Genomic DNA, 26,530 nt, shown 5'->3' with positions numbered 1-26,530 from the left:
CGCGCTTGTCTTTGTATATATATATTTCCGTTCAGGTTTTTTTTTCACTTTAGTTTTCTTTACCAAAAACCACCATTGGATCTACCTTTCTCTCTCTCACTTTTTTTAATTTAGAAAATGAATCATTTTTATGTAAACAATCAACATCTGATGTGTTTTTATTGACTTCATTTCAGCAAACATTCTAAAAATATATATTAAAATTGATCATTATAGGGTATCTTGTATAATTCACTGTCTTTGCAGATCATTATTGTCTTTGCACTTCCAAGCGACTTAATTTTTACAAATGTTCTAAAATTATATTATTAGATTGGTCATTATAGGACACCTTACATAGTTTATTATCTTTGCTGAATAAAAAGGTACGCAATAAGTTCACCAAACTTCCAAGAGACTTCATTTTGGCAAATGTTCTAAAATTATATTATTAGATTGGTCATTATGGAACGTTTTGTTTTCACTAATGAGTTTAGTAAATAAAAAGAAATTCTATTATTTCACCGAACTTCCACTTTACTTTGATTTTAACCAAGATTTAAAAAATGTATACTAAAATTGGTCATCTGTTTGGACTCATTTCAGTTTTCTCCCTTTCAATAGCAAAATAACTTATTTGACATCATTACCCTTCAAAAGAGCTACAATGTATAGAATTCGAACATAAATAAATTATTAACAACTCATTTAGAGTTGGTGATCCTGAATCGCTGATATCCTGAATTACATCGATAAATATAAATGAACGCATCATTCCTCATAAAATTCAATCAAATTACGCAGAGCAAAATACGTGGATTGAATGAACAAAGGAAATAATACAGTTAATTGTTTCTGCATGCAGTAGACATTATCGGGAGATCACAAAGCCTATGATTCAGTACCTCTTATTCCTCACTCGTCCATGGCCAACACAAAGTGCTATAAGTTGCGCAACAATAGCTTTTATTTGGTGTTTTCTTGGCTTTTAATGGACTGCAATTCCTTCATGTATTATAATGTAACTTTGTTCCAATCGTTCAATAGTACAGTCTTTCCCCATTTATATTTTACTTCTGATTTTTATTCTAGTTTTACGATGACATTTATCTTTATCTTACACCACAATTTATTCTGGAAGGAAATCAAAATGCAGAAGCGGTTGTGCGTGTCTCAATTTATAGTTTGTTTTTGAATTTTATTCAAGGTCTACACAGAGACAAAAAAAGATATGATCAAAACTGCCATAATATAGAACATCAAAAAGCACGGTACTTTTTACCTAAGCTCATTGGCTAAAAGCTTTTGGTGAAATTATTTATTAAATATGATTTTACTACTATGCTGTTTGGTAGTAAATGTGGCGAAATTTGGTAGTTGTAACTGAAATAAAACGGTAATCATTTAAGCTGTTCAGTTTGGTAACCGCTTGTTAGCTTTCCGTGAGTTTGTTGTTTTTATTTCTATGGAAGCTGTAAACTACCAACATTTAAAACGAAAAATACTAAAAATTTGTATTTGTAATTATAAAAATGCATGGATTACTCCAAACGTAATTAGTATTTTTGTCTCAATATCCTGACATGGATGTACCAAGTTCGATTCCCTTCGCAACTTTAGAAAATGTCTATTTATTTACTGTTACACATAACGGCTTGTGATCTCATTACAAATAAAGGCTTATAAGCCCTTGTAAAGTCAAAATATAGATAGCTCAATACCGCAGAAAAACATCACAAACATATATCCAGGTGTATGGTGGATTTTGGAATTCGCTACATCCACGTTACAAGAAATGTGTCTTTGAAACGTCTTTCTCTAATTTGAGATATCTCCTCTTCAACTTAATTAGGGCTTATAATAAATCGTACGTAATCGTACCATTCCTGATTATCTGCCCAAACTCCCCCAGAAGTTTGTCGCAACATTTTTACGACCCCCTCTTACATATAACGTTTTAAAACTTGTACATTTTTGACAAAAAAACAGACAGAAAATGTCTTTTAAGAAAATTTAGTTTGAAAAGAAAAACTGATTACAAACTTGAAGTCAGTGATACGAAAGATTTGTTAAAAATTCCCCTGTAACAAAAAACAAATAAAAGGAAATTATTCCCTAGTGTTATCAAGCTAATGTTTCTAAGATAATCCGTTAAAGAGGCAATTTCTGAAATTACCTTGGTTATCTGGAAACTATCTACATAAACTGCCCATTACTAACTAGGTACTTTTTAAAATGAAAATTAAAAGAACTTTTAACAAATAACAACGTTTCTGAACGTTTAAACTAATGTAATGTTATTTATTTATTTTTCGCTGTCTAAAAATCAAACAACTGCAAACAAACAGACAGCACATTGGTTGATAGAATCAATTAATCATCTTAAAAACTGTAATACAAAGAATAAAATTTTTGAAATATTATTACAACTAAGGAAATTAACATAATGGTTTTTAATTTTTTCTTGGTATGCCAGAATGATATCAATAAATAAAATCAAATAATCAGCAAATTAGTTGATAGAAATAGAATGAAACAAAACTTTCTCTGAACTTTAACTACGAAGAAACCGTTGATGAACATTTTACTTGGATAAAGTATGAAACAATCTTGATTCTTTTCTTTTACAGATAACCCTGGTTAATCTTCAGTTTAGCTAGGTAATGTGTGTAATAACTACTTTCAAATTGTAGCTTTAACACACCTCTGCTCACGTATGGTTCAACAAACTATCAAACTCGTTGAAAACTGCAAGGTTCTGCTATTGATTTCCAAAACTAGTTTAATTACGCCTGAAATCATTAGAAGAATCACATTTCCATTTAATATGTTTTGAAATTACATTTATCCAATGTTATGCTTTTCTGTACTTGGATACTTAAGTTTCAGAAATAACTTTTCAAGTCAGAATGTTCTTCAATTTTGACGCCTTAATTTCCTTTTATGTCTACAAACTTTTATTACATTTTCTCATGTATGAATCAAAACTCTAAACAGTGACTTAAGAACAAAAAATAGAATATCTTTGAGTATTGAAAGATATGCATTCCTCTTGCACTGAATATCAATGGTACATGAAGTCAGAGAAACAATTAAGAGCCTTGGGGGTTATATACAGAGGTAGATAATAGGGAGATTATGTAAATTTGCTTAAGCTCTTGTACATAACATTTGACGGAACAGCGCATGCTCGTGTTTCTCTTAGATCTTATGTATCTTTACGTTTTGTTGGCGTGGTTTTACAAAGCTACAAGACACTTTTTATAGCTGTTGAATATTGTTTTCAGTTTAGGCCTACCTTCAAAATAACAATACGAACTTGTCCTAAATAGATCAAGAAAAATGCCAACACAAAAAGAAGATGGATAATTCGTTAGTACAAAGTGCTAAAATAAATCAAGTGATTTTACAATAATTGGTTGATTTCAAGAAAAAAATTGCTTTTGTTCAAAATTATGGATGTCTATTACACTAGGCCCAAAAGAAGCTAATATTTTGTTGTTATTTTAAATTATTGAATGCATTTATTTTAACTGTACAATTTAGTTAGAAGAAGTTTAACTGCCATAAAATCCACTTACATTGTAAATGTTTTAGTTATTATTTGTTTTTGTGTTTATTATTTGTTCATGTATTTTATTGTAACAGTGTTATATTTTTGTTTTGTGTAGCTTCGATGCATAATTAGTTTGCTTATGTTCTACAAGGCTTCGCGCTTGTCTTTGTCTTAAGTAAGAATTATATAGTGATGGAATTAAAATTTCTGTGAAAGACTATAGTATGTGGCACTTAAGAGAATTAATGTTTGAAATGTTGTATGTTATTCACAGAAATATGTATCTTATTCAAGATTGAAATAGATGTAAGAATAGAAAGATAAGAATAAAATTAAATTATTTAAAATAAATTATAATTTATTTTTCAAAATGTAGGACTTTTGTTTTCACAAACTCGTGTTATTATTAACGAACTGACATCAAAGTCTTTATTGTTGCCTTATGCCAGATGTTAATACTGACAAGCCTATTTTAAGGCGGAGGGGCGTGCCTCTTCTTGTTTTCCTGTGGCGCCATCTATGGCCAAGATTTCGACTTCAGCCATACACATATATCGTAGCTCATTTCACAGAAAGGACACATTCACACACTATCATCCGCAGATACAAATTTTGAACTAGATCAGAACACCATCAACATCATTATATTACTTTTAAAGGATCAACATCCAATACAGTACCCCCCACAAGTATTTGTTGTGAGAATTTGGAGGACATTGTGGCCTGACAAATTTAGTGTTAACCAGTCACCATTTTGAACAGTTTGTCTTCGGCCGGCGGAGATCGAACTCATGACCTCTTGGACATGGACCCAATGCCCTGTCAACCTAGACTATCCCTGCCTATTAAAGCATTTATCAAATTAAAATGAAACATGAAACAAAAAAAAGTAATCAGGCGAGCTTCATAAAATCAATACAAAAATAACAAACAAAAAAACAAACTTATCAATATAGCTAATAGTTGAGCTTTATACCGCCGCGTGGGGCTGAAACACTATGGACGACAGTATTGCCCTGCTTTAAATGTTTTAGCACTAAGAGTAGTGGAAGCTTTTTATACATTTGTCAGTGGCTAATTTTATAAAATGATTCATTTTACAGAACATAAACTAAATAATTTTTACTGCCCTAGGGTTAAACTATTTTTAATCACAATTTAAAGATTCAAAATATAAATTATTAAAGATTTTAAATATAAATTTCAAAAAGAATAATATCACGGAAATCGAATTTTAACTGTATAAGTGCGTAATTTTACAGATAAAGATTACGTTAAAGATATCAAACTATAAATCATAGTTAAAGCATAGATTGAAACAAGGTTAACTATAATCCTGTTATCCTTTCTTGGAAACTGTCTTCTGCGGAGCAACGGTTATCAATTTCACTTTATACGTGTCAAAATAACTGTCTAGTAGTTACTTTCCTAATCTACTTTCCGTTGTTTGCCTTTTGACCTTCTGGATTCTTCACATTGGCAGCCACATAATTACTGATTTTGCCAAGCAAACATTGTCCACTTTATGGAAATTGAAACCGTGTAACTGTTGTGTGGAATATATGATTAAGGAAACTATAAGACTTATCATCAAGACGATTTGTTAGTTTGCCTAGTTAGAAACAAAGTAATGGAGAAATGATATAACTTAAATAAAAAAAATTTTTTCTTAGCAAAAATATTTAAATTTATATTGAAATTATTGTCAATTAATTCACTCTGACCAACTGGTAAAGTATTTTTTTTTAAAAGATAGCTGATTAAAAACTATGTAACTTATAATTTGAATACATATTTGATTGTAATCTGATTGAATAAGTAAGAAATATATAGTGAAAGAATTTAAATCGTTGAGAAAGGATCTTGGTTTAAGGATAAAGAATGCATCACTTAAAAGAATTGATACTTGACGGGCTTGACTTACTCAAAATCAAATGGAAAGAACAGTTGTTAACGTAAATATATGCCACCTTTCAACAACCAATCAAGATCGACATACCTACACTGCGTCACTTACAGGTATCCCATTGGTAAGGGCAATGATTTTCCTTTCTGCTAATTTATTTATTTTTCATGTGCTATTAAATTATATTTATTTAACACATATACGCATATTTTAATCATCTGTATTTTATTGGTTGTTATTTAAAGGAACAAAATGGTCTACAGCTGTATTCACATTTAAGTGATTTTTTCTCTAAATATTGTAGTTCTCAACGGGAAGTGACGTCATCTGATTCCCTCGTAAACAAATTCTGGCATTTCATTCATTCTATCATTGGATTGTAAGTTGCAACTTTCATTGTACATAACCTATTCAAATTTCAGTTTTAATGCAGTAACTTTATAACCGTTGCCAAAGGGAAGAACTAAATGCATCCCTTTTTTTCTCGGGGCTATATTTGCTTTAAAATCCTTGATTGATTATTTTTGACACACATGAAGTAATGAAAAATTTTCATATTTGACTGATTTGTACAAGGAATTTGAATAAGAACACATAAGAATTTGTATTTTTTATAAGTTAATATATATTATATTTTTTTACGAGAAATCATATAATAGATTTAAGTATTTCTGTGATTTAATGAAAATAAAACAAAATATTATTCGTAATTGTTTTTAAATGAAGTAAATGTTTCACACATTTAAAATTTATTTTATATCAGGATGAATAAAAACATTATTTCCAATTCTCTTAAAATTTCAATCCTTTACATAAGTTTAATTTAAATACTGTGAGAATAAGAAGACTCAATTTAAAGAAATAACTAAAAAACACATTATACGTAAAAAATATCATTATTACAAAAAAAAAATTTGTTCGGATATCGAAGAACAGGAAGCGTTTGCAAAAAATAGTATTCAAACGTTTGCAAAAAATAGTAATTTTATTTTTCTTTAATATTTTTTTGGAAAACATAGAAGCAAATAATTAAAATATCCCCGCATTTCTTATGCTCAAACATTTCCCTTCTCTCAAGTTTAGAGGGGAAAAAACAAAGAAGAAAATACAATTTCTCAGATAATGCGGCGACAGAAAAAAAATTGAAATTATTATTTCAATGTTAACGAAAATTTACAAAAGAATGAACCTCAATAACAACTCAGTTTTGAGATGGGGAAATAAGCCATTCAAATGAAATGATTATGCAGATTTTTTTGCTAAAAATGATTTTTCTTTTTCATAAAAAAGTAAAAATCAAAGCAATATACAAGAATAGCATCGTTACGAACTCCCTAAAGGGAAATTCAGAAAAACTCCCTACGGAAATATTTCACGTTTATTCAAACAAGTTAATTAACATCGTGTGATAAAGGAAAGAAAACATACTAATTATATGAGGATTTTTTCATGCATTATACGATGAAAGTGTACGCATATACTTTAGGCATATAGGTTTGCTCTGTATATTAGAAAAATATTAAGCAAGATCACTGTTTCAGGTGTTTAAATTAACGTTGTATTTTGTGTTTCAGCGTAAAAACTATAAAACTTAAAGACAATGGGCTGAAAAATGTGCAAGAAGTACAAAGAAGATAAAAAAATAGCATTCGATTATTAGTTTATTATTTAAAGGATTACAGATAATATCCTGCAGACCACTCTGCAGCCAGCAAATCTGAAGCTACAGAGTTAAAGTTTGACGCGCTGAAATATTTTTCATTCATAAACTTAAATTTTTTTTTTTGTTTCAGAGCCTCAATTTGTTCAAAATTTTGCGAATTTTTCTCCCAATTTTTTCGTCTTAAATAAATACTATTTATTCAGAGCTGTAAAAAAGTGTATTTTCTTCCCTCAAAATATTCATTTATAAGCTCGTGTTTCCGTTTATATCAAACGAGGCAACCCAAAAAAAAGAAAGAAAGAAAAGGAATGAGTGAGTAAGAGATTAAATAATGCCAGATATAAATCTTAACATTGATACTGAAATTTTTAAAAGGATATAAGACATAAATCAAAAGGTATAAAAGCCGCGATTTTTTATTTCTTATAGTGATGTACCGATAATTTTTTTACTTCGTTAAGATCAACATATTAACCAAATATTTTCTTTTTTTGTTTGTAAATATTGACTTACATAACATAAATGAGAAGCAAGCTCAGGAATTGGTGAGTAAAGTGAGTAGGGGGTGAGTCTTCTAGAGTGAGAAAAAATTATTTTTGATGTGAAAAGCTGTCAAATATAAGATAAGTATTATTTCCTTCCAATTTATATTGATGAATTTAACAAAATAAAGATTAAACAAAATGAAAAGTAAAAGTTAAAATGAATTCTCAAAACCTTAGAATAAAAACCTTTTTAACAAATTAATTGTATTGTTATCAATAGCAAATTCCATTTTACACAATCATAAAAATGCAACAATTTAGTCATTCAATCCAACTCTTCTTTCTTAGGACATGACGCCGTCAGCTGGAAATCAGCGCTAACCTCTGATTGGTCCATTTGTGAGTCTGATAGTATACGTCATCGAACGTTCATCTTGAACTACAATTGCCGTCCAACTCAACTGCAGTTGGATTGCAACGTGACGTTAACCACAGAAGCGATGGCGGACAACATCCAACAGCACATTGAAATCAGCCAAGATTTTGATTTTGACATTAAACATAGCTTCTTAATTAAACATAGCACTCTTCATTTAGATCAGCTATAATGTATTTTTTCTTGAACAAAGTCATTATTTGTTCTCTAAAACACTGGTCGACAATAGCAAAACCAATACAAATTCAAAATAAATATTTGTTTACGTTATTAACGCATGCGCAATAAGAGATAATACCTGCGTTGAACCGACTGCTCACGCTGGGCTAACAAAAAAGTATTTTTTTGGCGTCAGCTCTACATCAACTTTCCGCTGACGCCCAGATAAGGCGCTAGTTCTAAGAAACCAGGTCTTGATCTAACAAACCAGTATTTTGTTGGCGTCAGCGGGACGTTGACGTCCCGCTTGCACCCCGATAAGGTGCTTGTCCTACGAAACCAGACCTTTATTCGTTTGTTTGTCATATGGTGTAAAAAACAGGGTACGTGACCAAATCTCTCATCAAAAAATAAAAACCTTTAAAGTACTTTTTAAGTACGTTCTTCATCGTTCCTCATCGTCATCAATAAGATTGAAGAACCACTATAGATGACTAGTGGGGAGCAAAATAACGTTCGCCTTTTTCGTTTTGCTCTACCTTGTAGTTAAAGTTTCCCATTTTGTTCAAATGACGCTAACAAAACCTTTCTTATCACCTTGAACACGATATAAAAACCTAAGAGTGGGTATATACAATTAGTCTGAGTCACTTTCCCACTTAACAATTTCGCCATTTATTCAATTCCTACTTTTTTGTAACATGATGTTGGCAAAAGTCTTTTATCGCAACCAACAAAATTTAAGAAGCACCACAGTTCAACAATGGGGGGCGAATACGTGTGCTTCATTTTCGTGCAATTTAATCTACTCAAAACCATTGTTCTAGCATCATAAGAAAATCACTCAAAAGATATTCATAATATGACAAAAGGTAAGTAACGCTGAATAAATAACTGTTTAAGCAAGATGATTTATTTTGAAAATGAATATTTCTATCATCAGAGAGTAACAATTATTTTTTTACTCATTTAAGTTTTGAAAAGGAAACCGTTACTTTGAAAAAAGTAGTTACTGTTCGATATTTCTGTATTGAGAAAATATTGATTATTTTTCATTTTCAGAATATTTTTCAAAGAATCTTTCTCAAGCCTTAACCTTCGCAATTTATCAAGCCTTAGATCTGAGGTACGAGTAGCTCGTATATCGACTTTTCTTATAAGTAATAAAAATATTTTTCTCACAATTAGGTACTTGCATTTTACGAAGAACAAGATCTTCTATACCCACACACGTGACCTATGACGTCAGCGATAGCTAATCTTTATCAACAAAATGGCATGTTAAAGTTGAGATAATTTTCTCTACATAAGTTAGAATGTTAATTAACGATAAGTTAATTAAGCACAGAACCGTATCACACATCAAATTAGTTGAAATATAATTCTTTCTCGAATACTTCTTTTGCTTGACTTAGATTTATTATTTGTTTATGTATTTCATTGTAACTCTGATATATTTTTGTTTGTGTGCCTGGCAACTTCAATGCATAATTAGTTTGTTTATGTTTTACATGGCTTCATGTCTGTCTTTGTGTTAAGTAAGATAACGTAAACAAATGCCACACTTCAACCACCAATCAGGATCGAGATACCCTCACTACGTCACTTGCAGGTATCCCATTAAAGTAAAATAAGATATTTAATACTTTTGTATACAGTTCCAATGCTGGCTGCTTAAATAGACTGCAATGGAACATTTGTTACTGTAAAGGTATATTTCAGAAGAAAAACATTACTGAAATANACTCCAATTAATTTTGTGGTACTTTCACGTACTATATAATGCATATTTATTGTCAAAATTGATTTCGAAAATTTTATATGTCTGTAGTTTTTCAAAAAAACCTATTAGGTTAATTTAAAAAAAAAATTAACATCAAATTTTTAAAAAATTTTTTTCAAAAAATTTTCTAAATTAATTGGAGTACATAATTGCAAATCAATCAATTAATTAATGAATAATTAATCAATAATAAATTAATAATAAATTAATAATTAACTAATAATTAATTAATTAATAATTAATTGATAATTAATAATTAATTAATTGATAATTAATTGATAATTAATAATTAATTGATAATTAATTAATAATTATTTAATAATTAGTTTACCAATTAATTACAGATTAATTGTAGTATGAGACAATTACAATAACTAATAGTTTGCATTGAAGTAATAAAATACCGATTTTTCTATATATTGAATTATTTTTTATCCTTCCAGGACCTTCTATGGGCTGAAACGAATGTTGCTCCCTAAAATTATTCCTCGTAAAGCATACATCCCACTAGTTTATTTCAAAATTGGCGAGTCACACTTCCCTAGTTTCCCTTGTTAGTCTCTAATGGAAATAATTTTGTTAGAAAATGACTTTTAAAATGCTAGAATAATTGGAATGGCTTTCAAATTTTTAAGTTTGAAGCACCATTTTCAGGAAACTTATTAGGTGATTTGGTTACTATTAAATTGTTAAGAAAGCTTGTTAAGTTTAATTAATTTCTTATATGAATGATAAGGGTAAAATTTTTCCCTTTCTTACATTCGAAAGACAATATCCTTAATATTCAAATTCTGGTGGTAAATAAAATGAAATTACTGAAAACAATTATTTAAAGAATTTCACCAAAACGGATTTTATTAGTTCGTGTAATTTAAGTTATTCACAGTCATATCGCGAATTTCGTTGTTACCATAGCAAGTCATACTGGGACCAATGACGTACGTATGTTGCTTGGAATCAAAACACTGACAACCACATCCACAGCATTTGAATGCATAATAGGTCACAGGTTTGGAGCAAGACTCACATATTTCCGGCTGGCAGAGCTGCATCTGATTGTTCATTCTTTGCTGGCCTGTTTGGCAAATCTGTTGTCTCTTCTTTTTTGGCTTATATCTCTTCTCGCGCATCAAATTTGAAGTTTTGGGAGAGCCATATTCAATTGACACAAAAGCAGATTCCCTTTTAGTTTGTCTTTGACCTCTGAAAACAAAGAACTATTTAAATGAGCATTTTTCCGAAGTTTACAATGGCCACTTAAATATGATCAGTAGGCAGTTTAAAGCACATGAATCATTGTGTCTTAGGGTAGTCTAGAAAGTTAGAGTAGTATAAAAGAGAAAATGAATTTGTGGCATGTTTTAGGTTTTTACTTCATATACATTGTAATCGGAACAAAACATGAAATCAAAACATCGTTGATAACGTAATTTTTATGACGTAAATTCTGTAATACTAATGAGTTTTCCTACTGGTGTAATGCTGGATATTTCGAAAGAAAATGCCTCCCTGACACATGATAATATTCGAGAGTTGGTTCGGAGAGAATATGATCGCAATCAATTTTGCTCTGTTGTGTTGGCACCTGCATTTCTCCTATCTCAAACCAAGGTGGCTCAGGGGACAGAGCACTCACCTCCCAATTAGGTGACCCGGGTTCGAATCCCATCGATAGTTCGATGGCTGGTAGCTACGAATTCCGCAACCAGCTTGCACCGATCTCAGGGCAGACGGAAAATATCCTCATTGATAGACTGACTGTGACTTAGAATCCCCTTACCGTTAACAAGTACTGTTTATCAAAAAATTTATTTTTACGGAACAAATACCTGATACGCAACTTAATTTTTTAACAGTAATATTTTCTGTAAAATCATTGAATCACAGTTATTAAATAAACATTACTGTTGAACAATGCATTTTGAAAGAAGAATAGAAAATTTGTCAATTAAGTTATTTCATACTTTTATTGTTAGTAATGAAACAATAAAAGTATGAAGTAACTTAAATTATCGTTTGTCATAATTTTCTCCAGGTCATATTTTTAATTGTCCTTTTACTCTGGCTAAACTTTACAGCATGAACCCAAACCCCACAGACTATCATCTGCCTTATTCGCCAAGGGTCTGTGACATTACCAGGACTGTTTCTGACGCCTTCGGCGCTGTCTTAATCCTCTGCACTACTTGGAAAAGACACCAAAAACAACTTTGTTTGTCATATAAATTTGTTCAACTTTTCCATTAAATAAAAGATCGTCCTACTAAATAAGCTAAGATTAGAAATCTTGACAATATTATTTTATAAAACTAAACGTTTGAGGTTTGCCTAAAGAAATAATGAAGTGAGTTGGAATCAATCACAAAGTCATTAAGCCGCTACCGACTTTGCAAGTTGCACAGCAGCAGGTGGAAGTTCTTCAGAATTTATGAATTTAAATAAAATCTCAGAGATCTTTTAAAATATCCTCAGGTATTTAATGAACATATACTCGATAGGAAATATTTATGTGTAGCATGTTATTGTTGTTTTAGAAGTTTTTGGATTTTGCAGATATGTTATCGTACTTATACTTGCAGCAAGAGTTGCAGCAGCTTCTATGTGATTGATTTTTCTGATAGTTGTTGCAATTTTTGTAAGCAGATTTCTCCAAATCATGTTTATCGCAGCAAGGCATACTGAGTCTATCTATTACATCAAACTGAAAATATCTATCTAAAGAAAAGAAAATTATTTTTTGTGGATTAAATAATGAACAAATATACAATTAATTTGCTCTTTTCAGAAGATATACAATTTTTTGCATCACTTTAAGGAATGTAATTTTATATGGCAAAATACAAAACTTTAGCAAAATACAAAACTTTTGATTTTGCAAAATTAGTCGAGTCCTTCCTGTAAAATTGAATGTTAAAAAGTCAGATTCTTAATATTTGATTTCTCAGAAACTATTCGACTAATTTTTCTCTAATTTTGCTATGTAAAATTACATTCCTTAAAATGATGCGAAAAGTTATATACCTTAAAATCCATAATTTTTTTTCGACTATTATTAAATAAACTATGCAAAAATATAAATATTTACTAAAAGTTATTTTTTGCATGGAACTATCTTTGATCAAACGAATTTTATAATTGTGTAGAAAATTTTTTCAATGCGTTAAAAGAAGTTCTCTAGATGTAGCGAAATATGCAAAAAAGTAAAATTAACATTAAGAAGTCCAAACTTTAGACCGCTCTCCTGAACAAACTATGAGAACCATATTTCCTAAATTGCGGCTAACCTTTATATTTTAGGAGTTAATAATCCGAATCCGTCGAATAAAGGTATGTTTAGTCAGATAAAGTACTTTTTTGTGTCTGATGTGATTTATTAAATAGCATATTTGAAGTCACCTTCTTGAGCCATTAAAATTGAGTCTTGAAATTTGAAAATCTGATTATTAAATCAAAATTTATTCAGGGTGGTCCTTTTCTTCCGTTCTGTACATTTCATAAAATTTACTAAGGGAAGGGACGTGTCGAGAGCAAAAATATGATTATTTTACCATAAAGGAAAAGTATTATTTTCTTGCAAATACCTATCAATATCTTAAATATTGTATTTGTGAAACCGCAATACTATAAGTTATTTTAAAAAGTCAAATTTTATTCCAAATGTAAATCATTTATTGTATATGAATTTTTTAAAAAGTAACACGTGCATTTCTTTACAACTTTCGGGGAATTTACAAATAAAACTGCGCTTAATTCGAACTTTTGGAAATTTCCCATGCTGATATAAACACCATACATAGTAGCATAATATTAAACTAGTTACAATTTAGTTATTTATTATAATTTTATTTTAAACAGAAAATTAGCGTAAAAAATATTTTTCCCCAAAAGTTTCTGAAATGTCCAACTAATTTTACTTTGATATAATATTTTATTCATATATCATAAAATAAATCGTTTTATTTAAGTTAATTTTCTCACACTATAGTTTTAATTCCAATTCAAATTTTATTTGAATTTGTTTAGAAGAAATTCTTTTTATGCATTCTTTTTATGAAATTCTTTTTAAAAATACATTATTATTCGACGAATTCCAATAAGAATTACATTTCAAAAATTTCAAAAAAAATAAATAAATGTATATACATTTGAATTTAAATTGACTTTTATTAAATGGCATCATGTACTTTTTATAAGAACAATATCGAAACATATTTGATAGTAATTAAAATATATTTATTTTGAGAAAACATTATGCACCGAATACGTCTTACTCCCCTTTAAAGAATGTGTAAATATGAGTGCGTTGTAAACTTTTCAGAGTTCCGTAAAGACCGCACTTAATATTAATTTTCAGAATCCTTGTCAAAGGAATACAAAGTATACTCACCGTCAAAATTTTTCTGCCAGATTACTGTCAGTGGCCCATAAAAAGTTTTATAGTCACTAACCGTAAATATAAATTCACTACTGTAGGACGAACATAACCATTGAAATACAGGTCTGCCCGGAAATTTTTTTCTCGTAAAATATATACCACTGACCTCAAATTAACATTACGCGCAAGAAAGTCATTTTCAGTTAAGATAAGTTGTTTAAGACTCAAGTGCTTTGTTTGTCTAATAGAAGAAAACAATGGAGAAATATTGTAGTACTGCTTTCTCTTTGGAAATTGAGAGAGTAGCGTGTTGTCCGTGGTCACCAATTGTACGAAGAATATGAGAAAAAGTCTGCTTGTTGCCAGCTGGTATTGAACAAGGGAACTTGAGTCCGTAGCATGGTGCAGTAATAACTATCGAAGAGGCTGTACACCACCTGGTTAAAGCGCTTCATATCATAACCATATTCATTTTTCCCTCTTAATACTCTTTATTTACAAATTTTTTTTAATGTTATTTGCTTCTAAAATAAAAATAGACTACCAGAAAAAGAAAAATAGACTTCAGAAACAATCAAACATATCTCAGGGACTGATTGAAAAATTAATTTTGATTTTTGTCTTCACGAAAGGCGATTAAAAAAACAAAGGTTTTAATTTCTTACAACCAATAATAAAAAATCTAAACGAACTTTCTTAGAATGAATTTCCAAACAAGGAAAATTAATAATATTCAGACTTTGATATCTGTTTCATAATACATTTTATAATATGTTTTTTTTACGTATTTATATCAGTTGCTACGTTGAATTATCTCTCGCTATATGATTTGTTACTCGCTATATGTCAAGCAATATGATTTGTTACTTGAAGCATAAAAACTCATTTATTTTAAATGTTATTGCGTGAAAAAGATGAAAATATATTTTTGAGTCTTTTCATCCATAAGAAAACACAGATTTAAAGGGCAATTTCATATCATTAAAAATAAATTTTGGAGCAAACAATATATATTTATTACTTAATTTTATTATTTTGTGTTTTTAAATAAATATTCCACAAATCTCTTTTACAATAAATACATAAATTTTTATAGAACAGTGGATCTGATTTATAAAAAGATTTTCCGCATAAAATTAGTGTAGCAATTTTTATTATTACGGAATATAATAAAACAAGTATAATATAAGCTATTTTCCTTGTTTGTTAATAGAAAAAATAATATCATTGATGTTGTCTAGAAAATTTAAAAAAAATGCCTTTTTAAATGGCACACTAATTTATATTAATTATTTAGATAATGAAAATACTTCACATTTTCGAGATTTTCATCCAAGCATCTAAAGTGTTTTTTCTCTTAAAGGAACTTTAAGAATTTTATATCGTGCCATAAAATGTTTTTTGACTAAAAATAGAGGAGAAACTTGTGCCTTTGAAGAATCAAAAATATTTTATGGAGACAGCTAACGGGTAGTTAAGTATTATCCCGTCGACCATTATGTCAAATTTGAAAATAAATTTAGAAATGATAAAAATTTAAATATTTTACTTTTACACTTTTTTTCTTTATTTCTTTATACTTTATTTTTTTCCTTATTTTTCCTACTTTTTGCATAAGTTCTATTTGTATTTTGTCAATTTCTTTGAAATTAATTATTATATTAAAATTAATCTGAAGGACACCAAAATAACTTTGGCGTGATATTGGCGAAAATGGTTGTTGAGATAATGCGTAAATACCAGCACTAACGATCACTACTGTTTTCTTTTCAACATTGACAAAAACAAAGAAATAGCCGATTGAAAAATAGGTATCATTTGAAGAGGTACTTGTCCGCTTTACGGTACCGAAATATGATCACCAAACTATTATTGACACCAGTGGTGATTAATGAATATTTGTGTCAGATATTACAGGAAATATATAAAGAGTACTATTCTAGTAGGCACATAATGAACTTTCATATGTACTTAATATGTATATGTGCTGAGGTAAAAGTTTTTGTACTTTTCGGTTATCTGGACACAAAGGAATTCAATTAAAGTGTAGAATTGGGCTCCCCTCTGATATTTAGCTATTTGTAAACATGCCGATATATAAACATATAAAAATAAACCAAGAACTAATCACATAACTGTAAATAGAAATTGTGGTAACCCATCATTAAAAGAGACAGCCCTGATTGTAACCAGAGATTCAGTTTTAGCAAAATTTTACTATTGAAATTTGTCGCCAAACTAATTGTCGCCAAACTGTCGCATAATTAAAAAATAACGGTTAAAAAATGAAATAATAACGATGATTCTAACATATAAAGATTTTTAAACGGTTGATATTTTGTCTGGCCATTGCTATTTAAACAGTGTTAACAACAAAAAATTTCATATACACTCATTCGAAAATGGTTGGTTTATCCAATTAATTACAATAATGGGAAAATATATACAGTACATATTATATCTACAAAGTGTTCGCAAGTATATTACAGTTTTCGTAGTGCCGTTTTAACATAATATTGAAATTTAATTATCGCTAAATTTTGTTCATGATCTAATAAAAGATAATTTAATATAGATAATTATGTTTATATGTGTAGTTTAAAAGATGAAGACTCTCATGATTTTAAAAAATAAAGTTTGATAAAAGAAGCAAGACGTAGTTTGAAGGATTTTTAAGAAAATATGCAAGTGAAATAAGTGACCAAATTGTATGTATCTTAACCTAAATTGTAATATTTTTCATAAAACTTATTTTTATAAATGTATTGTAATTTAGACTGCATAAGAAACAATAAAGTAGAATTTAGAGCAAGTAGAAAAAATATTAAAAGAAATGTAAGGACTCACTTGGAAAAATATACAATAAATTTGAAAAATTTTAATAAAGACCAATTAAAAACAAAAAGTGTATCTCGAGCCACGTTGAACTTTTTGGCTAAGTAGCTCTAAATAGTTAGGGCTGACACCAGCAAAAATATTACAATTATGGACTACAGAGATATATCTAATGAGTTTCCACTCTAATGTACGCGTTTTTGTTTAAAGACAACGCGTTTTTTGCTTTAAATGTTTTTTAATACTTTTTTTTACTTATTTGTTTTGTCTGTGCGCACCATATTACGATTTATATTAAATATTTCAATTTTTTAATCATTTTTCATATTGTTATATTTATTTCAACGTTGAATTTAATCCATGGTAAAAATGCATTAATAATGTTTTTAAACTAATGGAAAAAAAAGAACTAATGGAAGAACAAATACGAACAAACACTATTTATGCAGATTTTTCATATAACAAGGATAAATTATATCAAGTATAAATAATATCAAGTATAAATAATATCAAGTATAAATAATATCAAGTATAAAATACTTAAACAAAAATGCAAACAGAAAAAAAGAAAAAGAAAAGAGAAGGAAAAAAGACAGTTGCTGTAGTAACAGAACATATTAACTAGAGCAAATAAATGGTACTTAATATTAAATAATAGCAGCAGAAATCACAATTCTCTCTCTTGTTTGACTACTGCCGGACAGAATCGCAATTCATAACTTGCAATAATACAAGTATAAAACAATATAAATATGTCAGAATAAAAATATATGTAACATATAATATAATATAATTTATAAGTATACGATATATAATATAATCTATAACCAAATACAAATTTATACACTGAGAAAAAAATGCATAGTCAAAACTACCAGAATATGGTAAAATTTACGGCATTTTCTACAAAAAACCTGATATTTTTTTCCGAATTACTTTGGTAATGACTTTGGTAAAATTAACTGAGAGGCATGTTTTTTTTTGTATGTGATAAAATTATGAGATAAATGTGGTAAAATTGGCTTAGAGCGCGGCATAAAAACTATTTATTCAGTAAAATTTAATTTTCAGTTCGCATTTTTTACTAAATATGCGATAATAAGAACTATAGTTTTGAAAACCAGAATTTCGGTAAACCATTAATTAAATAATTATCATATTAATTTTTCAAACAAAGTATAATTTGGCTTAATAACCAATAAATTTATTGTTGTTTTTACCAGAAGTGTAATCTCCATGCGCATCAGATTTTTTTTCTTTTTCTTCTATAATATTATTATATAGTATTTATTTCCAGTTAAAAATAACTCTCTATCTGTATCTAATTTCAAAAAAAGTTATTTTTAAAAAAATGTTCAATTTGGGCTTTAAAAATATTGTTTTAAGTACCTTTTACTTCATAATTTTCTATACTATTATGAAAGACTAATGGAACAAAATTCATTTTGGAAAGCTTCCAAATCAGAGCATCGCGTGCGTAACTACACGCTCACCAACAATCGCTGCTTACGTCTTTACACTTATTTTATAAACCCTTTGCTCCAGCAATAGTTCACTTTTCCCTTAGAATAATAGAATATTTACACATTTTGAAACTATTTTACAAATAGTTTTAAAATAAACGAGCATATTTTAAGCTTCTCCAATTTAGCCACTCACGCATGGTACAACATAAGCATTGTTTTTCTAAAAATATTTATCGTCACAGGAGAAAATATTGGACATGTTAACTAACGGGACCACTCATTATATGAAAAGTTTGCGAAAACAATTATCAAGTTTTCTTTAAGTCACGCTAAGAAAACGTGACATTTCCTTTCACCCTGGTTATTGTTTATTTCTAGATTTGAAAACAAGAACTTCTATTTTTAACCTCAAATTATTTGTTATTTCTAACTTTAGGAGAAAAATTTAGGTCAGCAAATCATTCATTCAACGGACATGTTTTGAATAATATTTCTAAAACTCGTATAAACATCACTTTGAAAATTATGAGAGGTGCACGTAGCGAATATGCAATAAATGAATCTCAAGGGCAACAATAATTTGTAGGGCTCTATTCAAACTCTTATGTCAACGCAATGAGTGTTTATAATTTTTTTTAATTTTCGTTTTATATTAAACTTAATTAAATGTCGAAATATTTAATTTTCTGACTTACATCTACTTAAACGGTACTGATAATTAAGAAGTAAAATGTATCGCACACAAAAAATCAATAATCTTCTTCTGTAGCTGTACAGTCTGTTGCAGGCCAAGGTTTACTTCAAAAGATTCTTTCATCGGGAATCATCCACCGCAACAGTTGTCCAATGGCTCAAACAATCTAATGGTATACAATAATATAATATATAGATATAATATATAGATATAATATATAGATATAATATATAGATATAATATATTAGTGCTGGCGATATTTTAAGTTACAAATTTAGACACAAAAGCGTGCTTTCTGGGAATGAAAACATCTTTTTTTTCACGATATATTCGAATTTCTGACCCCTAACGTATAGGGGGTAGCCGTAATCTGGAAAATATGGTCACCATAGTTTGGACCCGTTAATGTTAACTTTACTTTTTGCTTATTTCTCTTTCTTTAACGATTTTTTTAAGTAAATTGAAAATGTTTTGAGCACAATTATAGAATTCATTTATGTCACGATAATGTCACGAAAAAAATAATTTGTATTAACTGTTTATTATTGTGTATTTCGCCATATATCGAGAACTTTTTAAGCGAGTTTAAAATTTTTTTCACACAAATAAAAACAATCGTTTATCAAAAGATAATTCAATACAAAATATAAATATTAGTAAACATTTATTATTTTTTATTATTTTATTTGAAAGGTATCGAAACATTTTTAAATAGTACGGTATAAAAAGTTTTACATAATTTTCAAGAATGTAATTTTAAAGTCAAAATACAAAATTCATGCTAAATCTTTCAAATAGTTCCTGAAAAATTTTATTTAAAAAATACAGCTTCTTTAAAATTCGCTTTCTCACTAACAATTCGTCCGATTTCACCGAAAATTTGTATTTTGCCATGTCTATAAAATGATGAATAAAAAACCCGCATATATTACAATTCAAAATTTTTCGACTATTATTAAATAAAATAATAAAAATAATAATTATTTATTAAAAGCTATTTCTTGGCATGGAACCATATTTGAAAAAATAAATTTTATAATTATGTGCAAAATTTTTCAATTAATTTTAAAAACTCTGATATATGGCGAATATTAAAAAAAAAAAAAACATTAAGGGATCTAAACTTTGGACCGCTCACCTGATCAAATGATGGGAACCATATTTCTCAGATTTCAGCTATTTTGAAGGTCTGAAATTCAAATTCGTCGGGAAAAAAAGGTTACTTTTATTCAGAGAAAGGTACGTTTTGTGTTTGATTTCGTATCTTAAAATACCGTCTGCTCTAATTGATCAGCATATTTGAGGTCAATCTCTCAAACCACTAAGATTGAGTCCTAGAACGTAGACGCTATCATGAGATCAAAAGCTATTCAGGGTGGTTCATTCTGTATTTTGCGCTCTGTAGATCAGGGGTTTTGTGTGTTACTGTCAGAAACTTTCTTTTCTCGTTGTTAATTATAAATCCAATATTTTTCTCTGTCAGTTCAAGCATAGAAAACCTCACTCATTACCTTTCAGATTCTGCCAAATATGCCAATATCACCTGTTTAGCCAATATTTGAATGAAAATTTTAAAAATAGCTGATTGTAATTGAAAACCGGCGTCTCTTATTGCTTTTTCCAATGCAATATAAATAAAGGACATGACGAGGAATCTCTCTGTTTCTTACTCTTTTCCTCAAAATAAATAAATAAATAAATAAATCTGATAGGTTAATGCCTAGTTTTACTTTGAATCTAACTTTTTTTAGCATCATCTTTGTAAGATTTACCAGTTTTATGGGTGTTTTGAATTCGAGTATAGCATATAATGATTTTTTTCTATCTATGCTTTCATATGCTGCCTTAAAGTCAATGAATGTATGGTACACATCAACACTAAACTTCTTTTGTCTTTTGTTCAGGATTTGTCTTATTGTGCGGATCTGGTCTATCGTTGGTCTCCCTCTCTGAGCTTCTTCCAATTTCCAATAACTTTTATAGCATATGGTAGTAGTCGTTTTGTATTAAATGTTTATAATTACTTAAATGCTGTGCTTCACAGGATGATTTCTCTGTTCTTTTTACACTCCAATGTATCTCCTTTTTTTATATATTAGATAGCTGGCATCATCCTACCATTCGAATCCTTCCGGCCAAAAAAATCCCCGTTTATTAAATGGTGATTGGTGCACGTTAAATCTAAAGAGGTCACAAAGTCCCCCAAGTTTCCATAGCAAATCAATACCTCTGCGGGAGTACTGAAATGGAGATTGATCGTTCTCCGGTTCAGGTCAAACTTACGATCACTGGATGATTAAAGGGTTGCATGAATGGGTCCTACATGTAAAACAGGCTCTGATGCATGTGGCTAATTACGTATTTTTGGCCATAGATGGCGCCATTAAAAAGCAAGAAACGCACCATTTGATTCAAATTCGCTTGTTTTCCAAAACAGCCTTTCTGGTATCGGGAAGTGGTAAGCGAAGCAACAAAAACATACTCACTTTCCTTCACTTCTCTGTCTCTTTTACACTTCGACTTCCGACTACTTTCATTCCCTTTCGATTTAATTGATTCCACGGTGCGTATGATTGTCACTTTATACAAGTCAACTCGGGATAGGAGACCTATAGAGACTTAGAAAAATGAAATAAATAAGTAAAAAAAAAAGATTTAACAAAAGTGTGATCGCTTTATTACGATCACTGGTTACCCATTGGTCAAATGATTTTTTTTTCTGAACTCCGATAAACGCAGCAACATTTGAAAACATGGGTTGCAAAGAACCGACTCAACTTGACGTTTGTCGTCAGAGTGGTTTTCAAATCCTGCCTATATACGTGTTTCAAGACGTCACCTTCCTTCTTCAGTATTCATATTTACATTAAAATCACCATCAGGAGACAGTAATTATAAGTTAATAATAAAAAGAACATAAAAATACTTTAAATTGTTATTATGTAAATATATTAAAAAATGCCTGCTGGTGAAAATAAAAATAAAAACTCCAACCTTTGGGATGGTGTCAATCAGTTTGAGACCTTCTTTATTTGTGATATTCACCTAAATTAGTATTGAAAACGATCCAGTTTGAACTGTAGATTAGAATTTCTGATTCCTAATTAAAACAATAGAAACAAAAATATCCTTTAAATGATGAAATTTTCTTTTATTCAAAACTCAAGAAGTATTTATGGGATCTCTCTGATCCCACATCTCAAAAATAAACTCAACAACTTAATGCATAACAAAGTTAAAAGTGAAAAAAAAAAAAAAAAGCAGAATTATAAGAAAATTATCAAACATCAGCGGTCGTCACAGCAACGCATGCAATGACGACGCATGCGCACAGTTTACTATTACTCTTGAACACAGTTGAAAAGTGTGATGACGTCCAAATAAGGTGTGCACGCCATCAAACCCAAAACAACACCCATTTTGTCAATGGGTAATAAAAATAACTAAAAAACATTGCAATCCCAATTTTCTTTAAATCATAGTAACAGAAAAAAAAATTTTATTTTTTAAATTTATTTCGTTTAGTTATTATATTATTAAAAAAAAATCTTTTTTAAACATTATCTTAACAATATCTAAAAAATATCTTTCTCAGATAATTGCGGAAAAAAAAATATTCCAGCTCTTACCAGAAAACTGCATAATTCCATTTCATAAAGAGCAGTTAATAATTTATTTCGGGTAATTGAAACTTTTTCAATGAAATTCTTGTTTACTGCCTTACCACGCATTTTAGTATCAAAACATATTTTGGGTTACTTATCACTCATTCTTGCAGTAGGGTGTGTCAAATTGAAATAAAGACACACCCTGTGAAATGGATCACATTGTGGAAATTTCAGCTCTCAAAAGAAAAACAATAGTAAAAAAACTGACTAGTGGGTGAAATATTTTATATAAATGTTTGGAAAATAACTTTTTTTTTTGATTTTCTGAATAACAATGGGACTTTAAGCATGTTCCTTTCCACTCATCTATTCATCTAATTGCTTCAGATGATTAATTTATATCCAACCTACCCTCCATTTGTTAAATGAATCTTATAAAAGTTTTCTAATTATTCCTAAGTTGCGTATAGTGCGCAAAATAAAAAAAATGAACCGTCCAGAAAAACTTTTGATTTAATTATTGGATCATCATGTTCTAGTACTCAATCTTAAAAATTCAAAGAAGTGACCACGACTATGCTCATTAATTAGTGCAGGCGATACTTTAAATTAAGAAATCAGACACAAAAACTCACTTTCCCTGAATAAACATATCTTTTTCGACGGATTCGGATTTCTGATTCCTTACGGAGCAGTCACAATTTGGGAAATATGGTCCCTATAGTTTGGATCAGGAGAGCGGTCAGAGTTTGGACCCCTTGATGTTAATTTCACTTTTTGCGTATTTCGCTTTATTTCTAGATCTCTTGAATTGAAAATGTTTTACATACAATTATAAAACTAGTTTATCCAAAGATAATTCCATGTAAAATACAACTTTTTGTATATATTTATTAATTTTCGTTATTTATTTAATAATATTTGGAAAAACTTTGAACTTGTGGGGGGCGGAGTTATCGACCATGTCAACTGTCATCGATGAAAAGGTAGCCCATGATAGAATCAAGTTAGCATGCCTTTATACTAGCGAATGATGTTAAACTTTTTGCAGTGGTAGTTACGCCACAGTACTCCCCCACCAGAATTTTATTAGAGATATAATTCGATGAACAGCTCTCACTAGTTGCTGTACTTGTGAAAGACCGGGAGAGTGTCATCGGATTTTTTGAGTGCTGAATGTGAGAGGTGTATTAACTTCACAGACGTGGTCGCTCCTGTGTTGCCTTTAGCAGTCGAGTTTATGCTTGCTGACGCTGTGTGTGTGTTTGAGACGAGACTGAGCAACAGCGCAGGAGGGTGAATGATGCATTCACAAATAGCAAGTCAACCGTACAATGTGGACTATCCATCGAAGTAGGCGTAACCGTTAAGAGATTGCGAAGTGGGCGTTACTTGCGTGAGCAAATCACGACCGGGTCACCAATGTGGGGGGCGGAGTTATCGACCATGTCAACCGTCATCGATGAAAAGGTACTCCATGATAGAATCAAATTAGCATGCTTTATATACTAGCGAATGATGTTAAACTTTTTGTAGTGGTAGTTACGCCACAAACTGTAAGGTACCTAATTTTTTACATAATTTTAAAGACTGTGTAATTTTAAATAGCAAAGTACAAAGTTTGAGCAAAATCTGTCTAATAGTTTCTGAGAAATCAAATTTTAAATATACGACTTCCTAAAAATTCTATTTTTCAAGAATTGTTCAACTGATTTTCATTCAATTGTTATATTTTTACATTCTGCCGACCGGCCTGTGTAGGGGGCAGGGAACTGTCCTTGCATCAGAAGGGTTCTGGGTTCCAATCCCGGGCAAGGCACGGATGTTCTTTCCGTCTCTGTACTATCTGTCCTCACTGAGGGAGCGATGTTGGCCCACCTAATATGGTGCCCCTGAAAGAGAGGTCAACAAAATCGGCCTGTAAATGCCTGAATTGACGGATGTTAACAAAGGTGGGCATTGGAAAAAGAAAAAAAATATTTTTACATTCTTAAAAAAAATGTAAAAAATTATATACCTTATAATTCAAATTGTTTCGACTTTTATATAATAATGTAATGGAAAATAATAAATATTCACTAAAAGTAATTTTTTCAACTTTGGTTATACAAATTTTATAATTATGCACAAATATGTTTCATTTTGTTTAAAAGTTTCTCGAGATATTGCAAAATACGTAAAAATAGAAATTAACAATAAAGGGTCCAAACTTTGAAAAGCTCTCCTAACCAAACTATTGGGACCATATTTCAGCTTGCGGCAACCTCCTATAACGTCAGAATCCGTCGAAACAAATATATGTTATTCAGAGAAAGTACGATTTTGTTTCTGATTTTGTAACTTAACAAATTAATTAGCACAAATTAACTATCGTATTAGAACGTGAAGATCCGATCATTAAATCGAACTTTATTCTGGGTGGTTCGTTTATTTTTTGTACAGTATACATATCATTTCTGAAGGTAATTATTAAAAATTACTAGAATATACATTTTAGAAAATAGCAATCGTAACTTACATATCTTTCATTCAAGGAATATGAGAAAAATTACCAGAAAACCTATTTTTTAAATTATTACTCATTTGTAACTTACATGTCAATGCATTGCATGCATCTAAGAAAAATTACCTGAAGGCATGTCATAAAATTATTAATTATCAATATAACTTGCACATCATTGAATGTATTTGATAAAATAACTAGAAACATATATCTGAAATAATATTCCTATTTGGCCTTATTTATCATTTTTTAAACGATTTGAATAAAAAAAAGTTATGAAATATATTTTTAAAATATTACACTTATGTATGCAGCATATATATTGATACACTGAATGAATCTTGTAAAAATTACAAGAAAACATGCCCATGAAATATTATTCATCTTTAACCTACTTATTATTTATTGAATGAATAGAATGAAAAAAAGTTATTTGGAAATATATTTTAAAAATACTCTATGCATGTACGTAGCCTACATATTGATGCATCAAATGAGTTTGATAAAAATTATTAGAAGACATATTTTTGAAATCATTTTTTCTATGTAACCTGCATATCAGTCATTGAAAGAATCTTTAAAAAAATTTGTAGAAAATATATTTTCGAAATTAGTCTTCAGAAATAACCTACGTATCATTCCTGGAAGGAATCTTGTAAAAATTACTGAAAAACACATTTTTAAAATCATTTTTTATTCAAATTTAATAAACTTTTGTAAAAATTTAGAAATTATTAAGATATATCCTACATATTGCAACAGGGAATCTGGTTAAAATATCTCGAAAAAATATATTTGAGATTAATTTTTCTTAAATATCATGTTATAAAGTATTCAAATTTAATTTTAAGAAAAACATTTGCTTCGTTAAAGAAATCGTATATTACACGATTTTAGTCATCTAAATCATATAAAAAGACATCCAATTAAAAATTTTACTTTCAGAGCCGACCTGGTGGCAGAGTGGTTAGCGTGCCTGACTGCGGAGCCGCTGGTCGCTGGTTCGAATCCTGCTCAGCGCATGGATGTTTCTTTCTCTCTGTGTTCTACGTCCTTTCTCCTTTGTGTGTGATTGTGTGAAT

General features: G+C 29.5%; 1 long non-coding RNA gene across 3 annotated transcripts; it reads right to left on the bottom strand.

Annotated features, from left to right (window-relative positions):
- Positions 1-10,804: 10,804 nt before the first annotated feature.
- On the bottom strand, positions 10,805-19,502 carry LOC107455625 (uncharacterized). 3 transcript variants are annotated; one of them, XR_011636634.1, is made up of 3 exons: positions 19,387-19,502; positions 12,535-12,682; positions 10,805-11,170 (listed from the first exon to the last, which is right to left on the bottom strand). It is a non-coding gene; the product is annotated as an uncharacterized lncRNA (long non-coding RNA). The 3 variants fall into 3 exon arrangements; XR_011636633.1 differs by lacking the exon at positions 19,387-19,502 and adding an exon at positions 17,190-17,239; XR_011636635.1 differs by lacking the exon at positions 19,387-19,502 and adding an exon at positions 17,190-17,239 and having other exon boundaries at positions 12,535-12,678.
- Positions 19,503-26,530: the final 7,028 nt, after the last annotated feature.

This window comes from Parasteatoda tepidariorum, chromosome 4 (assembly GCF_043381705.1).
Source record: "Parasteatoda tepidariorum isolate YZ-2023 chromosome 4, CAS_Ptep_4.0, whole genome shotgun sequence".
Lineage (NCBI taxonomy): Eukaryota > Metazoa > Arthropoda > Arachnida > Araneae > Theridiidae > Parasteatoda > Parasteatoda tepidariorum.
Note: the sequence above shows the minus strand (reverse complement) of the source record. Positions and strands in the feature narration are given on the sequence as shown.